Genomic DNA, 22684 nt, shown 5'->3' on the forward strand with positions numbered 1-22684 from the left:
GCTGCACCAAGTTCAGCCTGCAACCTCTGAACCTGAACTGTAAAAAGGCCTCCTGAGGCCAGCCATTTCCCCGAGATCATTGATTGCAGTGCAGTCAAATTCAATGATACTTATACACATCACAATCCTGGCTCAGCAAGTCTGGATCCTTTAAGTAGTGGGGATTTTGACTTCTTTCTTACTGAGTCTGGTGTGTTCCCATCCAAGGACACTTCCTCCAATGGGATCACCTTCATTGTAGAGTAGGGACCCCATACCTTCAGCAGCATGAATTAGGCCCTTTCTTATATTCTGTTGCCAATACCCCTCAAGCTGCACTTGCTGCTTGGCATCTATGGCCGATTCCTTTTTGTCATGTCGAAATCCTGGTCGGTGAAATCCATTGTCTTCTGATCCTTTTGTAATCTGAATTTTGAATAGGTTCCACAATACTGTAGCTTACGCCTCATTTCCGTAGCTCTGTTCTCAATGCTAAGAAATGCCTACACGTATCTGTGGTCTTTTTATAGAAGTCCGCACAGATATACATTCTGTAGACTTCCCATTGGATCGGACTCTACTTCTAGACCATTGCCAATATTTTCCACACATGTTGGTGTCTGAGAAAGCATGGAATGCTCCCAAATGATCTTCCTGCTACTATACGAGCACTCTGGATTTCTAGCATGCTGACAAATTGAAATTATTAGTGTGATAGTGATCCATTATGCCAGAAAAGCTATTTGGTTATCTCCTTCTGTCTTTTTAAGAAATCCCAAAAATCACAGATTAGCAATTCTGCTGCCATGTTCCAAGTCAGTATACGCTGCTTTAAGTTCAACCATTGCATCTACTTGTATTTGTACTTTATTTAAATTTATATAGCACCTAATGCATAAGCGCTTTACAGAAAATATTCACAGGATACAGACTAACAAGTAGTTGTAAAACATGTTCATTATGAAGGGGAAGTAAATGAGATTTTAACTGGACATGAAAGGAGGTAAAGAATGTCATATACCGAATAGAAAGAGGAAGAGAATTCCATAATTTAGGGGCCAGGAGTGAGAAAGAGTGGAAGCGTGACTGGGTACAACAGGGACGAGGACTGGTCAGCAAGAATTCGGATACAGAGCACAATGATCGAGTAGGAAGATACCAAAGGATGAAGGATGACAATTAGGAAGGGGCTATAGCATTTACAGATTTAAAAACAAGACAGTGTGGCATGGTGGAGTGAGGAGACAGACAAAGAGGAGGCATGTTTCAACAAAGCTTTATTTAGAAACAAAGAAAATAACCCACCTTTCCCCATCCCTACAGGTTTATCCCTACCTCAACAAATTTCAACTTGAGTGCTCGTCATCAGGATGTTTGTCTCCTGTCCAATAACCTACTCTAGCCCTACCACTAAATTATAAAAGGATTCAGCATCTTAAGGAAAATAATACCAGGATAATGAATCCCTTCTCCTGGTGAACTGGCTCAGCCTTTACCTCTTTTCCAACACTCTTTTGCACAAGCTTCTAATTCAACAAAGAGAACATGCTCAGGGGAATACCTCCCTTCTCCCGACACACCTTGCACATCCTTAAGGGCTGTCTTGGGATAGTCTTTGGTAATAGTCCTCAAAAGTCTCTTCAGCTCTTCCAATGAGCTCCTGAAAGGTTGCTTTATATTTCCAGCAATTCTTCCCTGTTGTATGCCTTTCTCAAGATTGCATCCAGACAGCTCTTGCTGTCTGATATTCTCTTTAATCCTTATTGGATTATCACTGTAATGACTGAGATTTCCCTGAATGCACTCATTACTCTTTGGGTATCACCACTGTGATGAGGGAGATTACCTCCAAGGCTCTCATGACTCGTGGTTCTATGACTATCACTACTGTAACGAGGGAGATTACTCCTGAAGCGCACTGGATGTTTGGTTCTCTGGGAATCACGACTATGATGAGGGAGATTACTCCTGAGGCTCCCTTGACTCTTTTTTTATCACCACTGTGATGAGGGAGTTTACTCCTGAGGCTCTCTTGACTCTTTGGCTATCAGCACAGTGATGAGGGAGATTACTCCCTGTGTTCTCTTGACTCTTGGTTCTTTGGGTACCACTAATGTGACAAGGGAGATTACTCCTGAGGCTTTCTGGCATCTTAATCTTAGGGGGGTCACTACTTTGATGAGGGAAATTACTCCTGAGGCTCTCTTGATTCTTGATTCTCTGGGTATCACTAGTCTGAGGAGGGAGATAACTCCTGGGGCTCTCTTTACTTTTGGTTCTCTATGTACCACTACTGTAATGAGGGAGATTACTCCTGAATATTTCTGGACCCCCAATTCTTTTGGGGTGACTGCTGTGATGAAGGAGATCACTCCCGGAGCATTCTTGACTCTTGAGTTGCCCCAAACTGTAGCTTGTCGGGATTGCATTGCTGGTTCTTCCTGGTGTGAGGGCCTAGCTCATGTTGTTTCCGCGCTTCCTGCTTCCTTCACTTCACTCGCCGCTTCATCCTTACAGCTCCACAGAGACTTGGGTCACACAGCTCCTTTGAAGTTGAAGGACCACACAGTTCACCTTCCCGAGGTCACACTGCAGCTGGCTTCTGGTCCACTCTTCCACTGGTCAAGAGCTTGGCTTCCCCTGCAGTGCTCCGTCGACCGTTCCTGGATGTCCCTACCGTTGTGGGTCAGCATTCCTGCAGCTTTGTGTTCCCACATTCGAACTTCCCAGACTTGGCTGGCTTCACGGTTGTGATGTCCTGATCACGTGGAGAATCAGGTGATGCAGGGAGGGTGCTGGAAGGAATGGTGATCATTGTGGGTGGAAGGGGAGGAGTAGGGAGTTAAACAGTATGTAGTGAGTAGTGGTAGAATCAACAAAGTGTCTGCACCTCAGTGTTCCTGGAAGGCACAGTGCGGGATATGTTTACAGAAGCCTGTCCCATCCTACATTTGGCGAAGATAAGGGAAGATCCAGATACCCGCGCTGAGTCGGGCTAATGTGAAGCACGCCTTCCGACGCAAGGGTGTGATGGAAATACGGGTCAGAGCCCTGCCAGCATTTGGAGAAGTTAGGGACCGTCCCTCTGGAGGTGAGAGGTCTCAATCCAAGTGAAAGACTGCAGGCAAGAGTATCATTGAGTGTGAAGCTGGATGAGAGGTGGTGGCGTGCCCACGCACTGCAGCCCAGCATCATTTTCAAAGCAAGTTGCTTGTTTATTCTCTAATTTTGCCACTGTGGAATCCTGTCGAGGAGGGGGGAGGGGTGAACAGTCTAGCCCCACCTTCGCTGAAAGGCAATCCAGACCAGATTGTGGGTCCACAAACAATGGCATAGGCGCACCCTGGGTCACATGTGAACATTGAAGCCTGCTTGGCGACCAGAGCAAAGAAAGAGTTCCAAGCCTGCCACTGTGCAATGGACTTACAACACAGCATGCTGGTGCAACCTGTGCAAAAGTCAAGGGGTCCTGCAATATCTGGGCCTGGAGAGTGTGTCAGAGCAGCCCACATTAAAAGGCAAGAGCAGACAGAAGTAGACAACGGGGCACAATCAACAGTAATACCATGTCCGCACCCAACCAAATTGCAGTGCCTGCGACACCACCACCCACACCACAAGGAGGCCTACAAACTAGTTTGAAAGACAGTCTGGTCATGCGGCTTCCCAGCCATTTTGACGTCATGGAGACCAGTACGTTGGGGCCCAGATGAAAGAGGTGGGTCAGAGACCTCGATGACTACATAAGAGCCATTGGCCCATTAGATGACGAACAGAAGCACAGCCTGTTGTCGTTGTCGATAGGGCCGAATGTGAGGGACATTGCGGAAAAAATCCCAGTTGACGTCATAGATTGGAGAAATAGAATACTGAAATGAAATACAGCATTTAAGAGTTTCACCTACATAACCACAGGGCCACAAGGGAGGGGTAACCAGTTGTCTCTAATGCATACTATTTGCCATCTTCCCACCTTAAAACTGGTCCCCCGATAACAAAGAATTGGGAAGTACCCATAATCACACTACTGAACTACTGAACTATAGTGATGACATACTGGTATTTGGAAAAGATCAGGACCAGCTCCACCACACTTTGGGCCAAGTATGTATGGAATTGGAGGCAGCCAATCTCACTTTGAACCAAGAAAGTGTCAATTTTGCAAAGGGACATTGCCATTTTTTTACACATATTTTCGGCACAAGAAATGATGCCTGATCCAAAAAAGGTTTCGGCTCTCACCAATGCCGTACTGCTCACCAAAGTAGCTGACCTGCAGTTGTTCCTGGATCAGCTACTGTACGAGAGACATACCAAACTTTGCATCAGTGAGTGAACCTATCAGCAAGCTCACTAAAGCACAAGTACCATTCATATGGTCTGAGACATGTCAAGAACTTTTGAAACCATCCGTCTATGCATTTCCTTGGTGGACAACATGGCATAGTTTAGCATGGCTCCAGAGACAGAGCTCACAGTGGATGCCAGTTTTGTGGGATTGGGGGCCATCCTGACCCAAGTGGACCCGAAGTCACCACACAAAAGAAACATCCTGCCAACAGGAGCCTAGCTCACATTGAGCAGGAGTACTCACAGGCTAGGAAGTAGGGGTTGAAGGTTTTCTGGGCGTGTAAACACTTTCTATTATTTTTATATGGGAAACCATTTACAGTAGTGACCGATCATCAAGCTCTTCTGCTCATATTTGGAAATCCACAAGCCAAGGTACCTCCTCGAATTGCGAGATGGGGTCTCGGACTCCAGGAGTATTCATTTCGGAGTAAACACAGACCCAGCAAGGAAGAAAACATGGCAGATCTTCTGTCACGTCACCCAGTCACATCGCCAGAGACAAGCCCCACAATTGCGGACCAATATATTCACAGCATGGTCCAAGCAGCCACCCCAGAGGGGGTCAGCATCTTGCAGATTGTGATGTTTACGATCAGGCAGTTGGAAGAGGGCCAGACAATTTGGGGAAAGTACCTGCCCCGAAACACAAAGGGCCTTTCAGGGATTACTCCTGGTAAAAGATTAACTAACCTGGGCTGAAGAAGGCCTACTCTTGTAGGCAACAAAACTAGTGATACCTAGAAACCTGAAGAGGAAGATGCTGGAATTGGTTCTTGTTGGACATAGGGGCATAGCGTCCACCTGCGCCAGAAGATCTAATATTCTCAGTTGGATAGCCATGTGGAGGCACTGCTCAAAGATTGTCCTACTTGTGCTGTCCTTAAACCCACACACCAGTCCTGATCCTTTACAAATTACGGAGTTGCCTGAACATGCCTGGGACTTAGTGGGCATTTACTTCTTTGAAACCATTGCAGGAGGCGAGCATATACTTGTGGCTATGGACGAATATTTGAGATATCCAGACATACATATAGTGTTGTCCACTGCGGCTTACCCCACCATCCCGGCGTTGGATAGGATGTTTACAGCCTATGGAGTACTACAAATAGTAAAATCAAATAATGGCCCTCCATTTACGGGACAGGACTTAAAAAACATTTGCGGTGTATATGGGGATCAGACATAGAAGAACCCTCCTTCTGTGGCCTCAAGATAATGGTACAGTCGAACGTTTTATGAGCAACATCAAAAGAACTGTCCAGTTTGCTCATTTGATGGGAGAACCGGTGGAGAAGATACTGTATCAACTTCTGCATAGCACCACGGGGAAGGCTCTCTCAGAGGTCATGTTCAGGTGAAATGTCAGAACTCGACTACCACACATCACACTACCTGAGAAAAACTATCCCGAAGATCAAGAGGGGAGGTAGAGTGTTGTGGATGCTAAGGCCGCCATGAAGCATCATGCTGATACCAGAAGAAGAGCAAGAGAAGCAAGCCTACAAGAAGGCACTGTCATTATAAGACAACCTTGCACGTACAAACATATGAGCGCATTTAGCAGTTCTCCGCTGACCATCACCCAAGTCAAGGGCTCCTTAGTAACCACAGGAGATGGGCAGTGGTACATTACCAGAATAGAAACTCCTCTCAGTTTATGACGTTTCCAGGGACACTGGAGGAGGAGCCAAAGAGAGATGAAGCTGAAACATGGGAATTAGAAGAACCTTATGATTTATGATAGTGAGGAGTCTGAAGCCGAGTGTTGGAGCCTTCTGAACAATTGAGCCCAGAGTGAGTGCAAGAGGCTCCTCCGGACAGCCTCAGTGGGCTCGAAGGAAACCAAAGAGCCTGATTGAAGAGATGGAGTAAAGTGTATTCCTATGGTTAAAAATGGGGGAGGTTGTGATGTGCTGATCACGTTGAGAATCAGGTGATGTGGAGAGGGCGCCGGAATGCACGGGGAGCGGAGTGGGCGGAAAGGGAGGAGTGGGGAGTTTAACATTGCATAGCGAGTAGTGTAGGGGAGGCATGGTATCACAAGTTTGACACTGACACAACAGGTACAATTTGTAAAATCTTTATTGAAGTTTCTGGGGTTGGAGAAACTCCTACTTTGCCCCATAACTAGGATGGGAGAAGTCTTGACCATTTTACGATAAACAAATCTGTCCTAGTAGAGTCTGTCAAATCAAAATGGCCTATGCTAACAAAACCTAATGCCAGCCCTATCTCTTGTACATCAAGTGTATAAAGGACAAATGTATGTAAAGGAAAAATCAGTGTTCAAAAGAATAAATGTAGCTGAATCAGCTCTCCCCACGTTAGACCATTCGGAGTGAGGTGGTCCTTATAGGCAGGATGACACACTCTGGCTCGGGTTTTCAATACAATGAGGAGTTCCAAAACATGGATCGAGGCCCGCTTGGCCTTCCACGTTAAAGTATGTCTTTCCGACCTCCAAATAATGTTTCAACACAAAGTTCACATACACACCACTATGTCAGGCGCAGACCTCTTCAAAACACATTTCATGTGTCTCCTCCTCTGTCGGGCTCAGACCTCTTCAAAACACCATTCACGTGGGTCCCCCTCGGTCAGGCTTAGACCTCTTTAAACACAAAGTTCACATAGGTCCCCCTCTGACGGGCTCAGATCTCTTCAGAACAAAGTTCAAACAAACTTGCAAAGGGGCTCCTTTCCCCAAGCTTATTACGCTTCGGGTCTCCCTTAGCCAGGTTCACACCGCTTTCGGATGTCGAACACTTTTGAATGTGCGTGGCATTCATTACAGACCTCCGCAGGACCACTTAGACTAAAAGTTTAAGGTTCATCTTTCACTCTCCCCTTCTGTAGGAGTCAATTTTGCTTACTTCGCTTTTTCAGTTCATTTGCTTTATCGTTACAAACAAGACACCTTTCACAGACACTTTCGAGTGGACTACTTCCTTTTTCCAGACCACTCTGTTACTCAGTATTGCTGATTTCACAGCTGTTTAACTTCAAGTTCATTCACAGGTCTGCCTATCTACGTGTCTCATCCACACGCATGCAGCCTTCACTTGCGATATAATGACGCCACTTCAAACTTTCTTTAACACACACTGGTCTCTCAGGTCGCTTGCCATCGCACCGGCTGTGTGTGTTTCTTTCTTGGTTTTACGATTTCCAATTCATGAGTCAAGATTAGTAAGGCTTGGCCTTGCTTCCCCAACTCTGCCATTCAACCAGGAGGGTCGCTGGCATCCTTGAAACACAATGCAGCATTCACTTGTGTGATTTGGCCTTCTCCAAGTGTCTTTCGTGGCCTGTCGGAGGCAACAACCTCCAGTAGGGAACACTTGGGGTTTTCGACCCACTGCTCTCGTCCCTTGGTCCCTTGCTCTGCTCCAATAGCTTTTCCTTCACCCTGGAAGTTCTGCTCACACTCGTGTATGTCTTGCTCTGAGTTTGTCTTTACGTTCTACCTTTTATCCATGTGAGGAGAGCTAATTGGTATCAGGTGTATGCACTTAAAGTCAAGTGCCTGACTTTGCCTGACCTGATTAACGGGACATGTCCAGTACGATGTATGAGATTTAGTCTTGTTACTCTCAGTCACCCTCTTCCTCGGTCCAGTGTTTGTGTAAAAAAGGGTGGGGGATTTGGGAACTCAGAGAATCCTAAAAAAATAGGATGGGTTGGGTGAACAAAAAAGGGGGGAATACCACATCTCACCATCGGCTGCCTCACCCCCATTCCCCGAAGACCCCTCACCCCGATGATCCTCCCATACTGGTCCACCCACAGGGTCTGGATCCAAAGGCGATGGATCTGCCCTGGCCACTTGAGAGAGAGATAGGCGGGGACTAGCGTGTGAGATACCCTCTTGTTTCTCACCGTAGTGGTAGAATAAAGATTTGCAAGCAGCCAAGTGTCTGTTCCTCTTTGTTCCTGGATGGCGCCATGCAAGATATGCTTTCAGAAGCTTGTGCAATCCTACAAGGCCTGTCTCTCTCTCTCTTTCCCAGTCCTTGCTCACTTTTTATTTCCTGTAGCTGGATCCTCCCCAACATAAGGTTAAAATCCTTCTTTACTGTTGTTGAAGTAATATTTATGCTTCCTTGTGGCCAACTCTTCTCAGTACTATGATAAGGTAGGCTGTTATGATTCTGCAGATTTCTTTGGCTTTTCTTCGTCTTGGTTATATTACTTTGTGAGTTAAAGACTGTAGAGACATCACCATAACAGACAGTAGTATTATCAGGAATTTCTGACAGGGACTTGATCTCCAGGGAAAAGGGGCTAGGTAGTTTCTTCACGGAATGGGGGTCCTTACCCGCATCAGAGGAGTCTCTTGCTGTGAAGTCCACCATTGCACCACCCCAAGGGGGACTATTGAGTAGCGGCCTCACCTCCCTACCCTCACAGAGAAGAGTCCCCCACTTGGGGAGAAATGACGAGATCCTGTGAATCGTCACAACAGAGAAAATTAAATTTGAGGCAAGAGATAAAAGATAACCATTATAAAACCCACCAATGAATTCACATGTGGAACAAGAACAAGTAAGGCAGATAGAAGAATTGAAAATAGATTGTAGTGGAGCAAGATGACAAGCAGGTAGTTCGAGGAGAGACAAGCAATAATCCAAATGAGAATAACTAAAACTGGAGACAAGACGTTTAGTGGCGTTAAAAGGAAGGAACAAGCTGATTTTACATTATGTACATTAAATAAGTGGTAATAACAAGTTTTAGCAAATGAAGAGATGTGAAGAGAAAATAATTTCGAGGAATCGAAAATAATGTTCAGATTGCGGGATTACTTTGAAAGAGAGAGATGAGATGTAGGAACGAACGAAAATGGTGGATGGTGGTATGGGGGAGGGGATGCAAAAGGAGGGAAAAACAAGATCTCACTTATTGCCACCTATAAATGGAAAAAAAAATGTGTGTCATCCAAGATTCGATGGCAGTAAGGATGGCTGAAAGGCGGAGATGCAGAGACTCGGAAAAAGTAGAAAATTAAAAGAAAATGTGCAAGTCATCTGCATAGAAGTGGTAAGAGAAACTGAAAGATGAGATAATAGCGGAAATAGGAATGGTGTAAAGAGAGCAGAGAAGAGGGCCACGTCGAGAACCCTGAGGAACTTTGAAGCAAAGGGTGATAGGAAGTAGAAGAGTGGCTGACTCCTTTGACAGAATAGGAACCTCCAGAAAGATAAGAAAAACGTCAAATGTGAACAGAACCAGCGATGCCTAAGGAAGAAAGCCTGTGGGAAAGAATAGCGTGATTCCCTGTGTCAAAGGTCACAGATTGCTCAAGTAAGGTCAGCAGAGATGATTGTTTATTATAGTGAGCAGATAGAGAGGTGAGAAAAACAGAACAGGAAAGAAGAACATGAACAGAAAAAGTAAGGGGAGTAGACTGTAGTGAAGAAAAGTAAAGATGGGAAGAAAAAATAGGCGATGAGCCCGAGCTATGGGGAGGAGGAGTTGGAACTTGGGTCAAGGGATAAGAGTAAATTAGTGAGGGAAAAAGCAGGAGATTTCAGAGTCTATAGGTGAAATACATAGGCACTATTTTTTGCACTTCAGATAGGGTGTGAATTTGTGCATTTCTGCACGTGGGCGTCTACACTGGTAATTGCTGAGTTCAGCCTGGCAGGTTGTTGTATAAGGAGGGCCACTTTCGCGGATGATTGGTAGCACAGTTATGCTGTTCGCACGTAGTGTGGACATTGCGATTCTGTAGAGTGCATTTATGCAGGTTATCATTCCATCAGCTGGAAATGGCAAGAGGGTACCATATAGGTGTTAAAGGGTCTGTATGCTGCAGATATTGTGGATATAGTTCAATGTTGTCGATCTTCAAGCAGCATATACCCCCACCATGCTCGTGCATCGACATGCTGATATTAGCATTGGTATCCTGCAACCTGTTGCCTCTTGCTGGCAGTCATAGCAGACTCAGGCATATGACACGCCAACACATCAAGCAAGGAATCAAAGAGGAAAACAACAGTCCATTCAGAGCAATAGCAGATGGTGCTAAAGTGAAACACTCGTCACTTCCTTGTCTTCAGTGGTTGTCCTGAAGGACTATGCAACTTAAGCCACTTCAACATGGCCGCCACATTTGCCCTACAGGTTTTTGCCAGATTTGTGTAGGTCATGAAGTCTCCTCAATCAGTGATTGTTTGTTACTACCCTTACCTCTCTGCTTTATGAGTACGGACCCTGTCCCTGGCATTATCTATCTATTAAAGGGAACTGGGATAGCCCCCCATCTAGAGTACTACAACCCTGTATGTTATGCTTTATGCATCCTCTTAACTCTGGGGGTAAGATGAATAAGTATCACAATGAAAACATTGTAGGCTTTCCACTGTGCTCCGAAGTAAAATAGTCTCACGTGTGTGGGTTTTGTGTTTTGTCTATGCTGTCATGTGCCACTTTCAGCTATGCATTGTTCTGCTGTGTGTGCAGTCACTGGGCTGGTTGTGGAGTTCGCTTGAGGCCATGGCTCAAAATGAGTTAAAGCACCCTAAGGCAGCAGCTGCTCACGATGCTGAGGTGAAGGTATCATGCTCCCACCAATCTACTCACCATAGAAGGCTATCACCTAGTATCCCTGCTGTCTGCCCATGACTGTCGTCACTGCAGCTCCATGCGCTATCTCCGGTTCAGCAAAGCACCCACCATTCCTGTCAAGGTCTATGCGGCACTTCAATCTGCTCATCATCACTCGAGCTCCCCCATCATGTGAAAAAGGAGAGGTGTGAGTTGAGGGAACGGCTGATATCAAAAGACAACACAGGAAGGTATCATGAGCCCTGGAGTTAAGCGGCCATCTTGTTGGCTGTTGGCTCTGCTCCTCCACAATGATTCTTTGACTCAGTTTGTTAAGTGGAATCCCAACATCAAATGACTAGGTGCTGACAATAGATCCTTTTCTCTCAAGCATGCACATTGTGGACCTGTAATCGGATAGGACTGAATTCTGTATCTGTTTTCAAGCTGACATTTCCTTCCTAACCTTGGTATGTGTGGTGTGGGTTCCGCAGAGGTCTTAGGAAGGCCCACGTGTGTTCCTAATATACTTCTCTTTCCTCATAGTTTATTCTGACACTTGCCCCGGTGTAGGGTGTATCATGAAAGAATCGTGTCTGGCCATCTCTATCAACTACTACAGCTGTACTATTCATTGCTGCATCTCCACGCAAGTGAACCCTAGCTTCACTCTTCAAATGTTTCCCCTTCTATAGAACTTGAATCGACCATGTGGTCTAGTATACAATATGCCCCTTCTGTCTGGTTTTAAATTAAGGATATTACTAGTAGTGTGCAAAGAAAATGCCTTTCTTCCCACAGTCACAAGTTATCGTCACTCAGTGGAGGGCCACTGACTAGAGACTTCAGTCTGTGGAGCTAACTCCCACGCACAGGGTCCCTGCCAGTCAATAATTGTGACCTGCGGTCTCGAAGAGCACAGCCTACATAGCTTTAAATACCCAGAGTCGATGAACTGCTATGCTGTGCCTAATAAAACAGGCAGAGAAGCACGTCTTAATTAAATAAATATATGCTGCATTAACATCACGTCATGACCACACTAGAGCAACAGGTACGACCAGTAGTTTCTATCACACATTGTATTATAAGTGCCAAAGACAAACCAGCATTTACTGCAATCAGAGACCCCTTTGCAATCCTCAGAGAACTCCATACATGGGTTTCCAGGGTGAGCCTGGTCAACGGAACAGGAGCGCGACCAGAACCACGACTGGTAAGTCTTTAAAAGTCCAGAACATATCCAATTGTTTAGTGTGAATCTCAAATGAAAAGGAGAGGAGTTCGCTGATGGTGGCTAGGATGCGTAAGCCTCTCCTAATACCCTTCATTGGTGCACTGGACTATCCAGAAGAGTTGGGTGCGATGGGGATGAGGAGCGAAGCTCAGGCTGGCCAGGAAGGCTGAAGAAGTACCACTGTAGGCGGTGTCAGGAGCCCGCAGACACGCTTTCAAGGGGACCCTGAAGTCAGACAGCACCTTGGCCCCTGAGAGGCATACACAGTCTTGTTTTTCACAACCAGCAGGGAGACGGGGTGCCCAAGTGCAAGGTGTACTTTGAGGGTGGACTTCTTTACAATAAATCAAATAAAGGCCCTTTAATAGGAGCATGAACCCATGTTACTACTTTTCTCTGTTGCCGAGAAAGTTTGGCAAAGGATGTCTTTGGCTGGATACCTAGGTTGCCTAGATAAAGAAACAGTTTCTTAAATGGTTTTAATTGGCATATCATCAGCTAATGAGTTGTAGCCCTTTAGTAAGATGTGCCGTAATCATCAGTTTGTGGGCAAGGCATGAGGGAAATCTAAGGCTTCCAGAGATCCCTTTTATGTCAGATTGGTGCTGTTCCAAGGAGCGGGACTCAACATGGAGGATCCCCTGCCTCCTCTCATGAATGGTGGAACAGGCATAACCTCTCCACCACAGACAACTGGTATCATTGACCCCCACCCTGTACCATATGGTGTGTAATAACAGTGCCAGCCCTAATCCAATGCCTGCACCACCCCTCAGTAGAAAGACTATCCCCTTAAACGAGATGGGTGAAGAGCCAACAGAGGTGGTCTGGGGGATCTCTGGGGCCCAGAGAGAGGCGCGCACTCTTGTGATTTGAACATCAAACCAGTGTAGATGAAAAAAAAAAACCTGCACAAAAAGCTTAATACCACCCACACTAAACAGAAGGTGGGACCATTAGGCCAGGTACAATCAACTAGACAAAAGTTTCCAATCAGGTCCACCATTGTTCCAGTAACGATATCAGCATCAGAATATAAACAGGCACATGCCTCCTTCTTTTGAGGGTGTTAGGATGCTGTTCCTGAGAGAGAATGTTATTGCATTGGACAGAGGTGGAGAAAGAGAACTAGGAGAACAGATGGTGTATTGAACCAGCCAAGAAGGCCACGTAGTGGAAAGGAGACAAAGAGAAAGCGAACCAGGAGAGCAGAGCATCTGTTGGCCAAGTTATGAGTGTCAACTAGATGAAAGTTGCTGGTCCAGCTGAGCAAGAGCTTGAGAGAGGCCAGGCTAGAATCCGAAGCCTGATGAGAACATGGGCCCAAAGACTATCAGGGGCCAAGCCTTGAGGAAAGACCTCTCGGAAGTCTAGCTTGGATTGAAGTGGCATTTGCAAGACCACCAACACAAATACAGAAGCCTTGGTAACTTCTGCGAACCCAATTAGAGAGGGTCTAAAATGCCTCCTAGAAGTACCCGGCAGGGGGGAGAATATGTTCAAGCATTTGTCGAAAAGAAAACCATTGTGGGAAGAGATGTCCAATAAAGTGCTTCCCCAGTAGCAGATGTGAGGATTTCATCTTGTCCTGGGATACAGCACCAAGACAAACGCCGTGCCAACCAAGACTTTGATGGCAGCCAAGAGCAAGAGCAAGGACCACACAAAGAGCAAAGACATTGTGAAAGAACCATGCGATCATGGTCTCGGGAGGATAGCTGTGGGGCAATGTGCTCGCCTTGGAAGCAAAACGACAGGAGCACCACAGGGGATGGTCCGCGCTTAGAAACCTCTGGGTATTAAGCACGTTTTAAATAACCTATCATATCATATCATGCAGACATCTCTTAAATCCCTGTGAGTGTGAGTGACTTGGAGAATACTATCGTGGGTGGGAGCTCAGGGCTTGAACCTTGGAATATGAAAGAGGGTACCAACATCTTGGCCCCTAGACCGAATTCCTGTTAACCCTCTTTCCTTTCACTGTTCTGATTAGTGTTCCCACGTTCAATTGCATACCCGTCCCTTGGGTCATGCTCCTGCCTTCCCATGTTATACAAGTAATCGTGTTTAAACTGATTTGTTGAGTCTGTGTTCAATGGCAAGAACATATGACAGCTTGCACCTTGCATTCAACAATGAAGTGCTCCCTCAATTGAGTCTAGCTTTGGAAAATTCCCATGCCAGTCACCTATTGCCCCTAACTATGCAAACCCCTTAGATGGAGGCACCCTCATCAACTCTGGTTTGCATGTATCCTTGGCTAGTACCCCTGGACTCCCCATTGTGTTAGACTGGAACCCTGAAGACAGTGCCTGGTTTCCTCTGCCCTACTGTTGTGCCACTTCCTGGACCTGCTCTCTGAGGACCTGGCTCAGAGGGAAGATATCCGAATGTGATTAACTAGATTCCTATCCTCCTATCCTCTCCCATGTCACCCTGCTGTTCACCTGCTAAGCATACTGCTGGCCGGTTGCTTTCTCAAACATCTACCTGTTTTTAAGGATGAAGACAGGAGGAACGCCCTGTGGCAACGCACGGGTCTTGGAAGCAAGACCACGCTGAGCAAACACAGGTTCAAATCCCGGGCCCATGCGTGAAATAAATAAATAAATAAATAAATAACGAGCGTGTTATAAATGACCTGCTTCCACAATGAAACTAGCACCTACATACCTACAGGTTGCGTGTGCTGTAAGTAACTCCAAAAATAAAATAAATACATAAATAAATAAGGCCCTGAAACATGTAACATTGGTTCTATTTTTTCTATGTGGGCGCTTAAGCTTGTAAGTCTACACCCACATCTCTGGCTGCCACAACTCAAAGAACCGCTTGCGTTTTCTATGAAGGTTCTTATATGAGTTTCTGAGATGAACCTGGCTTGTGGATTTTGATGCATGAGGGTGTCACTGTAAGACTCCAGCCACATACTGCGGATCTATTCATTTATTGAGCGTGCGGCTGTTCCAAGCTGCTCTGCAGCCTCTCTGGTCTTCCTGGTAAGGAGAGAGAAAGGAACCAGGGCATGCTCCTTCATCATGGCTCTTGCTGTCACACAAACCTCCTTGAACATGTTTAAGACAGCAAGGCTATCTAAGTCCCCTGGGGTTACAGTGTGACAGGATAAGGGTGAATAGGGCTAGTCCTCTCAGGGGCCCCTTTGTTTCACTTTCAATACTGCACTCCCCTTCAGGGTCTCGCTAAAGCTCAATGCAGCAATAAAGATCATAAGACATGGGTTCCAGGGGCCACCTGCTGAATTGGGCTCTGCTTCACTCTTGCTGTCTAGATCAGGTGGGGAATACCGCACTCAGAAGAGAACTACTCTAGGTGATATGAGCCTCGGGGTCAGGGAGCATTCCTTCCATCTCTTCCATGCCATCCCACTCACTGTCCACTGCACCTGAATGCTTCTGAGCAGCACCTTGCATTCGGCGACCTGCTTCCCTTATTGTTCCAGCATTCTCTGTGCCAGTCTGGCCTTGTGTGGGATTGAAATGATCAAGGCTAGGAGGATCTCAGCGAGACCTTAGCTGGCTTTGACTTCTATCACCATGGTGACTCTAGCTTGGTACATCCTCTTCCACTGCCTAGAAAGCCTCTCCTCATGCCCTTCTCACCCATCCAGTTTGTTTCCCTCTGGTGGGAAAGCTAGCAAGCATGTATCCCCCACCCTTCAGCCATGCTTCATCCTTTGCACCAGTCCCAGGCCCAGGTTTGGACCTGCAATGTATTATTAATGATCTTCTCATGGGGCAGACCAATCACAGCGCAGAAGAGCCTCAGCTCATTAAGGCTATTTTCTATCACCCGTAAGAAAAACCTTTCATGGGATCGTAACCCCTGACCAACGTGACATGCACAGTATTTATTGCTATGTTCATTTGGGCACACAAATCTGATCCTGTGCCCCACTGCTGAGTTCGGATATGATGCGGGACCCATGAACCATAGGCAGGGGTGTAACTAGGATTGTAAAAGATCTGGGGCTACGCTAATGTCGGGACTGTCGGGACTCGGGGCTAGTTAGCCTTTTGGTTGTAGCCCCTGAGCTTTTGTGCGGGGCTACAACCAAAAGACCCCTCCTCTACCCCCTAGCGATTCCTCTGGCCATGGGCCCCAGCAGTCATTAATTCCTTCTGTTCTTTAAGAGCAGAGCCCCCAGGGAGAGTTGAGGAACTTACATCAATGAATAAAGATGCATGGTTTCTACAAAATGTAGTATGTATTTACAACACACATTAATCGCACTACAGCTAGAAGCAACAGATTAGCAAGCAATAACAGTTAAATATACCAATCAAACGAAGACAAAAAACAAAAAACAAAGAACACTCTGACCCCTGGGGAAAGCCTAGCTCCACAGAGCAGCACCAATCACTCTTTCAGGCAGGCGGTTCTCCGCACAATGGGCAGAAACATAGGTCACGGGCTTGGTAGGGACACTCTCCTTCGTTCCATCAACACTTGGTTTAGTTTTCTGAGAGTCAGAGATAGGCTTTTGCTGGGGAAGATAAAATACAGACCGCCCCAAAAACCCCCAAACCTAATACAGGGCAAATCCCCTTGAAGCAGCAAGAAATCCTACCATGATTTTTTAGGGTCACTTTCTGCATGGATGGAAAGATGGCGTTCATGGCATGAGTGAGCGATGTAGTGGAACATTTGTGGTTGTGGTCTCTGCATACCCGTTGGGGCAGCTTGGCCTCTGGAGGGCCTCTGCACCCAACCCACTCATGGGACTAAGAGTTGACTGAAGAGTGAGCACTTGAATAAGTTAGCTATGTGCCTGTCTCTCCCTGGTCTAGTCTGCTCTTGATCTCTCCATTTCTCCTCTTAATGCCTGGCTGATATATAGTTCCTGACCTAGAGCCACACATGTGACAGTGCCTAAAACTCTTTAATAAATTCTCTAACAGAAGTGTTTGCCAGGGGTGTACCTTGGCCCTGTTGCTTTTTTATAATTTTGCATTCATATTTCATGCCAGGCTTGGTACAGATAGGGCATATTTCACTAACATTGAACTGTGTTAAGTACCCCACCCTACTACATGCTGATGATGCCATTTCACTAGACTTGACACCAAAGATATCGAGCATAGTCTGAGGTATGAAGCTTGTTATTTTGAAGCCTGGCCTAAGCTTGGATCTGAGTAAAACCAAAATAGTGGCCTTCGGTACCAGTAAAAATAAATCTACCAGCTTAATAAACATTGTTACATTGTTAATGTTCAGCTGATTCTTATCACTACTTGGGTGCTATTCACAAGTAAAGGCACATGGTCGGCACACCTGTAGTCACTTAAAAATCGGTTAAGCACAGGCCTGGGTGGCTTGATGCAATTTTACTATAAGCATGGCAGTTTCGCATTTATAAATGTATTCAGGTTCTTGAGATAAAGATACATTCTTCTGTTTTGTATAGGAGTGATCGTTCCTGGATCATATTTTATATATTTACCCGAGGAAGCTGTTGTCCCTGGGCCCGAGTGCCCCAGGTCCTGCCCTTACCATAGAAGTGGGGTCCTCGAGTATAGGTTTGATCTTATGGTTCTTTGATTGATTGATTGATTGTTTATTTGTATAACGCCTATACACAATGTGTTTTAAAGCACTTCAAGGAGTAAAGGAGCATGGGAAAATACAGTTACATTCTTACGGGTCCTTGAAACACTTCCGAATGTGAGAAAGAAACTATCATATCATAACAGATAGTACAAGTGCATAGAACAATAAGGGAGAGGTGGGGAAGATAAAAAGAAGACAATACTAGCAGTAGCATTACTATGCCTGACAACAATTGTTGCAGTGCAAGAGTCACAAGAGGAAGGGAAGATAGTTGGGGGAGGGGAAAAGGAGAGGAACAAAACAAGTGACTATCTTAGAGGTTCAGCGACTGAACCGAGATAGTACTGGGGAGGGAGAGGGAGGAGAGGACAAGAAGAAAAGGGGGGGGGCAGACAGGCTAACATCAGAGGTCAAGGGACAGTGATAAGAGTAAGTGCTATGGTGGTAGTTAGTGAAAGAGGGACAGGAAGGGGAAGGTGGCTGCAGGAGGCAAGCAGCTACAATTACTGTGCCTGACGGCAATTGAGGTAGCGCCCAACTTACACAGTGTAAGAAGATTCAATTCAACACTACAGCTAAGTCAATGCCTAGTCTGGGATACTGAATGGAAACCCTTATTGATATATCTTTATTTCCAGTTCATGAGTTCTGGATGAATACCCCTATATAACACTTCTCTCTTAGAATCCCCCTGACCCCACTGAGCCAAGAAGTAGTTCTGTTTTGCAAGTTTAAAAGGTTTATTTGAGAATTTAAACAATATATATATATATCATACTTTATAATAAATTAATATCTGATAGTACACTTAGACATATGATGTTTATCAACAATGGGTAATCTGGCACTAGCACACTTCTTTACAATCAATGAGGAGTTGGTATAGGATGGATAAAGTAGCAAAAATACTTTTATGATTTCAAGGGAAAAGCAATGAGGAATAAAATGCAGTACAGAAATAACTTGATATGACTTCAACAGAACAAGAAATCACTTTTCTTTGACAATTCACCCCGCCTTTATGCAATGTAAGAAATGGAAGGAGATGGAAAGAGGAGCACACAGTTCTCAGGAATGCAATCAAAGACAATACGAAATTCAATTCCCACACCAGCAAGCTTAGAGGAAACAGGTATGAGTTTTAAAACACAGGCCCAAGTGCTTTGAATGTGGTGGCAATGAAGTGAGAAATATGCTGAAAATGCTTTTAATTCCCTTTAGGAGGTTCAGGGTGAGTGAGAGATACTTGGGATGAGTTCAGGCTCACTTTAGCAATGATTCAGAGATGGTGATTAAGAGGCAAACAAATTTTAGCAGTTCAGGCAAAAGCAGCTATCTTTTTACAAGTAAAGAAATCGGGCCAAATCGCAAATCCCGGAAAAATTCGCGAGTGCGTGAATCGTGATTACGGCAAAAGTATAAGGAGTAGCAAGTCGGTTTTAAGCTTGTTGAAAAGCTTAGCTTCTAGGCTTTCAGAGGAAAGTTAAACCAAGGTCTTAGCCCAAACGGTTCCAGAGATACAGACAATTAAATAAAGGTAGTTTTTCAGATTTTAAGTAAACTCAAAATGACAGGTGACAGCTTTGCAGCTGCAGAATTGACAAATGACAGTGGTGCAGCTTTACAAAATGACAAGTGACAACTTCTAGGAGGCAGTTCTGGTTAGATTAAAATAGTTTGGGTTAGATTATTTTTATTAAGAGATTGCTTCTGCACAGTTCTGCTAGGTACTCACAATATATTTTTGAAATAGGCCTCGCCACGGATCTGGTCAGGTTTTGGACTGGACTCCGGTTCTGGTCTCGGCACTTCACAGTGATCTGGGTCAGCTCTCTGGTTCTGCTCACAGCGGTCTGGGTCACTCTGGATCTCTGGCCTCTGGTTCTGGATACTGCTCTGATTTCTCTGGGTACAGCACTGCTTCTGGATCTTACTGGTGCAGGGTTTCAGGCCAGAATAAACAGCTCAGCCCGGCTGTGAATAGTAGGCAAATGATTTTTGGGCCTGCTGACAAATACTTTTGCTTGCAGTGGGCCTTCTTGGTTCAAAGTTCTGTAGTCTCTGTTTAGCTTGGAAGTCTAAGTGTAGGATCTCTGGATGTGAAGTCGTCGGTCAGCATGCTCCGCAGCAAATGGAATTGAATGTCTCTACCTGTCCCAGCAGTCTCTTTTTATGTGTTTTGAAATGGGTGTGTGCCTGGGCCTAGCTAAGCCTGCCCCTCTCTACTTGTCATTGGCCCAAATCTCCCCTCTCCCATGATTGGGGGAAGGAAAAGTGAGTCAGAGTGATGCTGTAGGTTTTATGGGTCAGAGGATCCTCCCCTGGTCAGTTTGCCCACAAATCTATATTTGACCCAAATACATATTGCACAGATACACAGTTGTTTAAAATTACATGCACCCATTACATATCACATGAGGTATACTCTGTTCAAACTCTGCTCTTCCTGGGGGCTTGCATTCAGAAATGGCAACATTTTGCGCTTTTTAACTGGTTTTGCAATATCGGACATTTACCCAAATTTACACACATGTGCGCAAGGAGTATGGACATTAATTGATGAAGTGTCAGATTTTTAACATGCAGACATTTGGAGTGAGACCCTATTTTCCGCTAGCAACCCCCTAGAATACACCACAGGGTCCTAACACATCTCAAAATGTTCACAGAAATATCACAAGAATTATGGTATGATTTAGATAATTTTGACAAGTCCGCACCATGAGTTATACATCTTTCTTAAAATCATATTCTGGCCAACAGGGGTGTGTCTTCCCAGGTCACATGGTGGAGAAACCAGTCTATCCACTTTCTTTAAGCTCAGCCTGTCCTCAGAGGGGGCTGCCCCTCCCCGTTTCTGCCAAGAGGAAGCCACTTTTATGACACCCCCAATATAACATTTGCCTGAGTCAAGGAAGGACTTTGTTCAAAAGGAAGCCATTTATGACCCCCCTAATAAAACATCTGCCTGGGCCCAGGACAGGCCTTTGTTGAACTCCCTGTAGCTGCTTCACCCCTAATCTAATCAGAGAGGTGACAACTCCTTTTGGCAAGGGGAAGAGTGGCTGAGCAGGTTTTAACTCCTGTGGGGGTAGATGTCAGGCAGAATTCAGTTTCATTAAGCCAGGTTTCAGATAAAATGTCACTTTTTGTCCCCCAGTTTAAGTCAATACAATTTTTACATATGCAGCTAGAATGCTGATTCTAAGTTCAAAACTATGACATTTTAACAGTTACAACCTATGTGACACTCAAAAGTAGGTCACTCAGTTAATTTAAACATTTCGATTTTGGTGGTTTTAATCCAGTTTCAGTTAGGCTGCTGACATGCATAGCTCAGCCAGTTTTGTTATGAACATTGTTTTGGGCTCTTCATCTTCCCAGATTTTGTATGCACACATACTTCATTCTGCCAGATGTCCGCTGGTGTTCAGTGAGATTTTTGGATGTGTTGCAATGTTTGAAAACAGGCATTTTGAGCTGGCATTCAGAGAAACCAAAGGTAATTTTAAAGTGTTTTTTAGCTAACAGGCGCTGCTGTTTTACCTTTGGCACCCATTCCACTCATGGCACCCTGGCCCATCATGCTCGCACTGGTGGGTGGCAAGTTAGGCAGCCATTTTGGTGTAAGCACAAACTGCGTGGTTCTCCTGGATTATGGTGAACATTTGGGCTTTTTGGCCATCTTGGATTTTCTAAGCCCACAGCACCAAATGTTGCAGCATGATAGCTCAAACGTGGGTCAGGACACCAAACAAAGCCCCCCACGCGACTGCACTTTGAATTTGAGTCGATGGGGAGTCGGGTGCACAGAAGGTTTTGACCCACGCACTGGTATGTCCGTATAATCTTGTTCCAATTCTGCAAATGGCACAGTTCAGCCTCTTTTCCTCCCTCCAGTCGATCAATCAGTTCTCCTTGCTGGTCCTGGTGGGAGGATTGGGCGGTACCCTGGGCCCCTTGGGTCTCTGCTTCCGGTCTCCGGATCGTCCTCCTTGGCCAGTCTCCAGGTTTTCTTTGTCCTAGGACGACAAAGGAAAAGCGGCAATACCTATTCATGGACATTTCTCCCCCACCATTGATATAGTGGGGTGGCATATATATTTTAGAACTCAACAGATATGAACATGCACATTTTTTTAAATTAAGAGACAGGAACACATAAACTTGAGAAACATAGAATTTGATAGGCTATATGTAGGATATTTTAGGGTTGGAATTGAATTACTCTGGAGCGGTACCCTCTGGGATTGCAGAGGACTCCTCCAGTTGCTGCAAAGTGTGCCTGGGATGGCAACACTTCAACTGGTTTATGTGGACCCACTTGTCTTCCCCCTCTGCCAAACCGCCTTTGGGGATGCGGATCTTGTAGGCCACAGGGGAGATCTTGTCTATAATCTCAAAGGGTCCCTTCCATGTAGGCAAAAATTTGCGCTGTCTTGCCTGGTTTCTTTGGAAGTTTTATAAATAGACCAGGTCCCCCACCTGATATTCCTTCCTGGAAGTTTTCAGGTCATAGTGGGTCTTCATACTCTCGGCTGATCTTTCTAGATTCCGCCGAGCATAGGCAAAAGCATGTTGAAGGTGTTTCCTTAAATTCTCCACATACTCATGAGTTGTGGAGGCATTTATCAACGTTTGCTCTTGGGTTCTGTAGAGCAAATGCTGGGGAAGCACCATCTTGCGTCCAGTCATCAACTCAAATGGTGACATTTTGGTTGCAGATGAAGGGGTAGATCTGATGGCCATTAGGACCAGAGGTAATCGGATATCCCAACTTGGCCCAGAATCTGCCACAAACTTCTTTAATATGCTCACAATGGTTCAGTTATATCCCTCTACTGCCCCAGAAGAAGCTGGCCGGTAAACAATATGTAACTTCCTTTTGACCCCCAGTATCTCCCACATCTTTGTCGTTACTTCACTGGTGAAGTCGCTACCCCTGTCTGACTCAATCCTTTGAGGTAGACCAAAACGGGAAAAGATGTG

This window comes from Ambystoma mexicanum, chromosome 3q (assembly GCF_040938575.1).
Source record: "Ambystoma mexicanum isolate Mex_15411 chromosome 3q, UKY_AmexF1_1, whole genome shotgun sequence".
Classification (NCBI taxonomy): Eukaryota; Metazoa; Chordata; class Amphibia; order Caudata; family Ambystomatidae; genus Ambystoma; species Ambystoma mexicanum.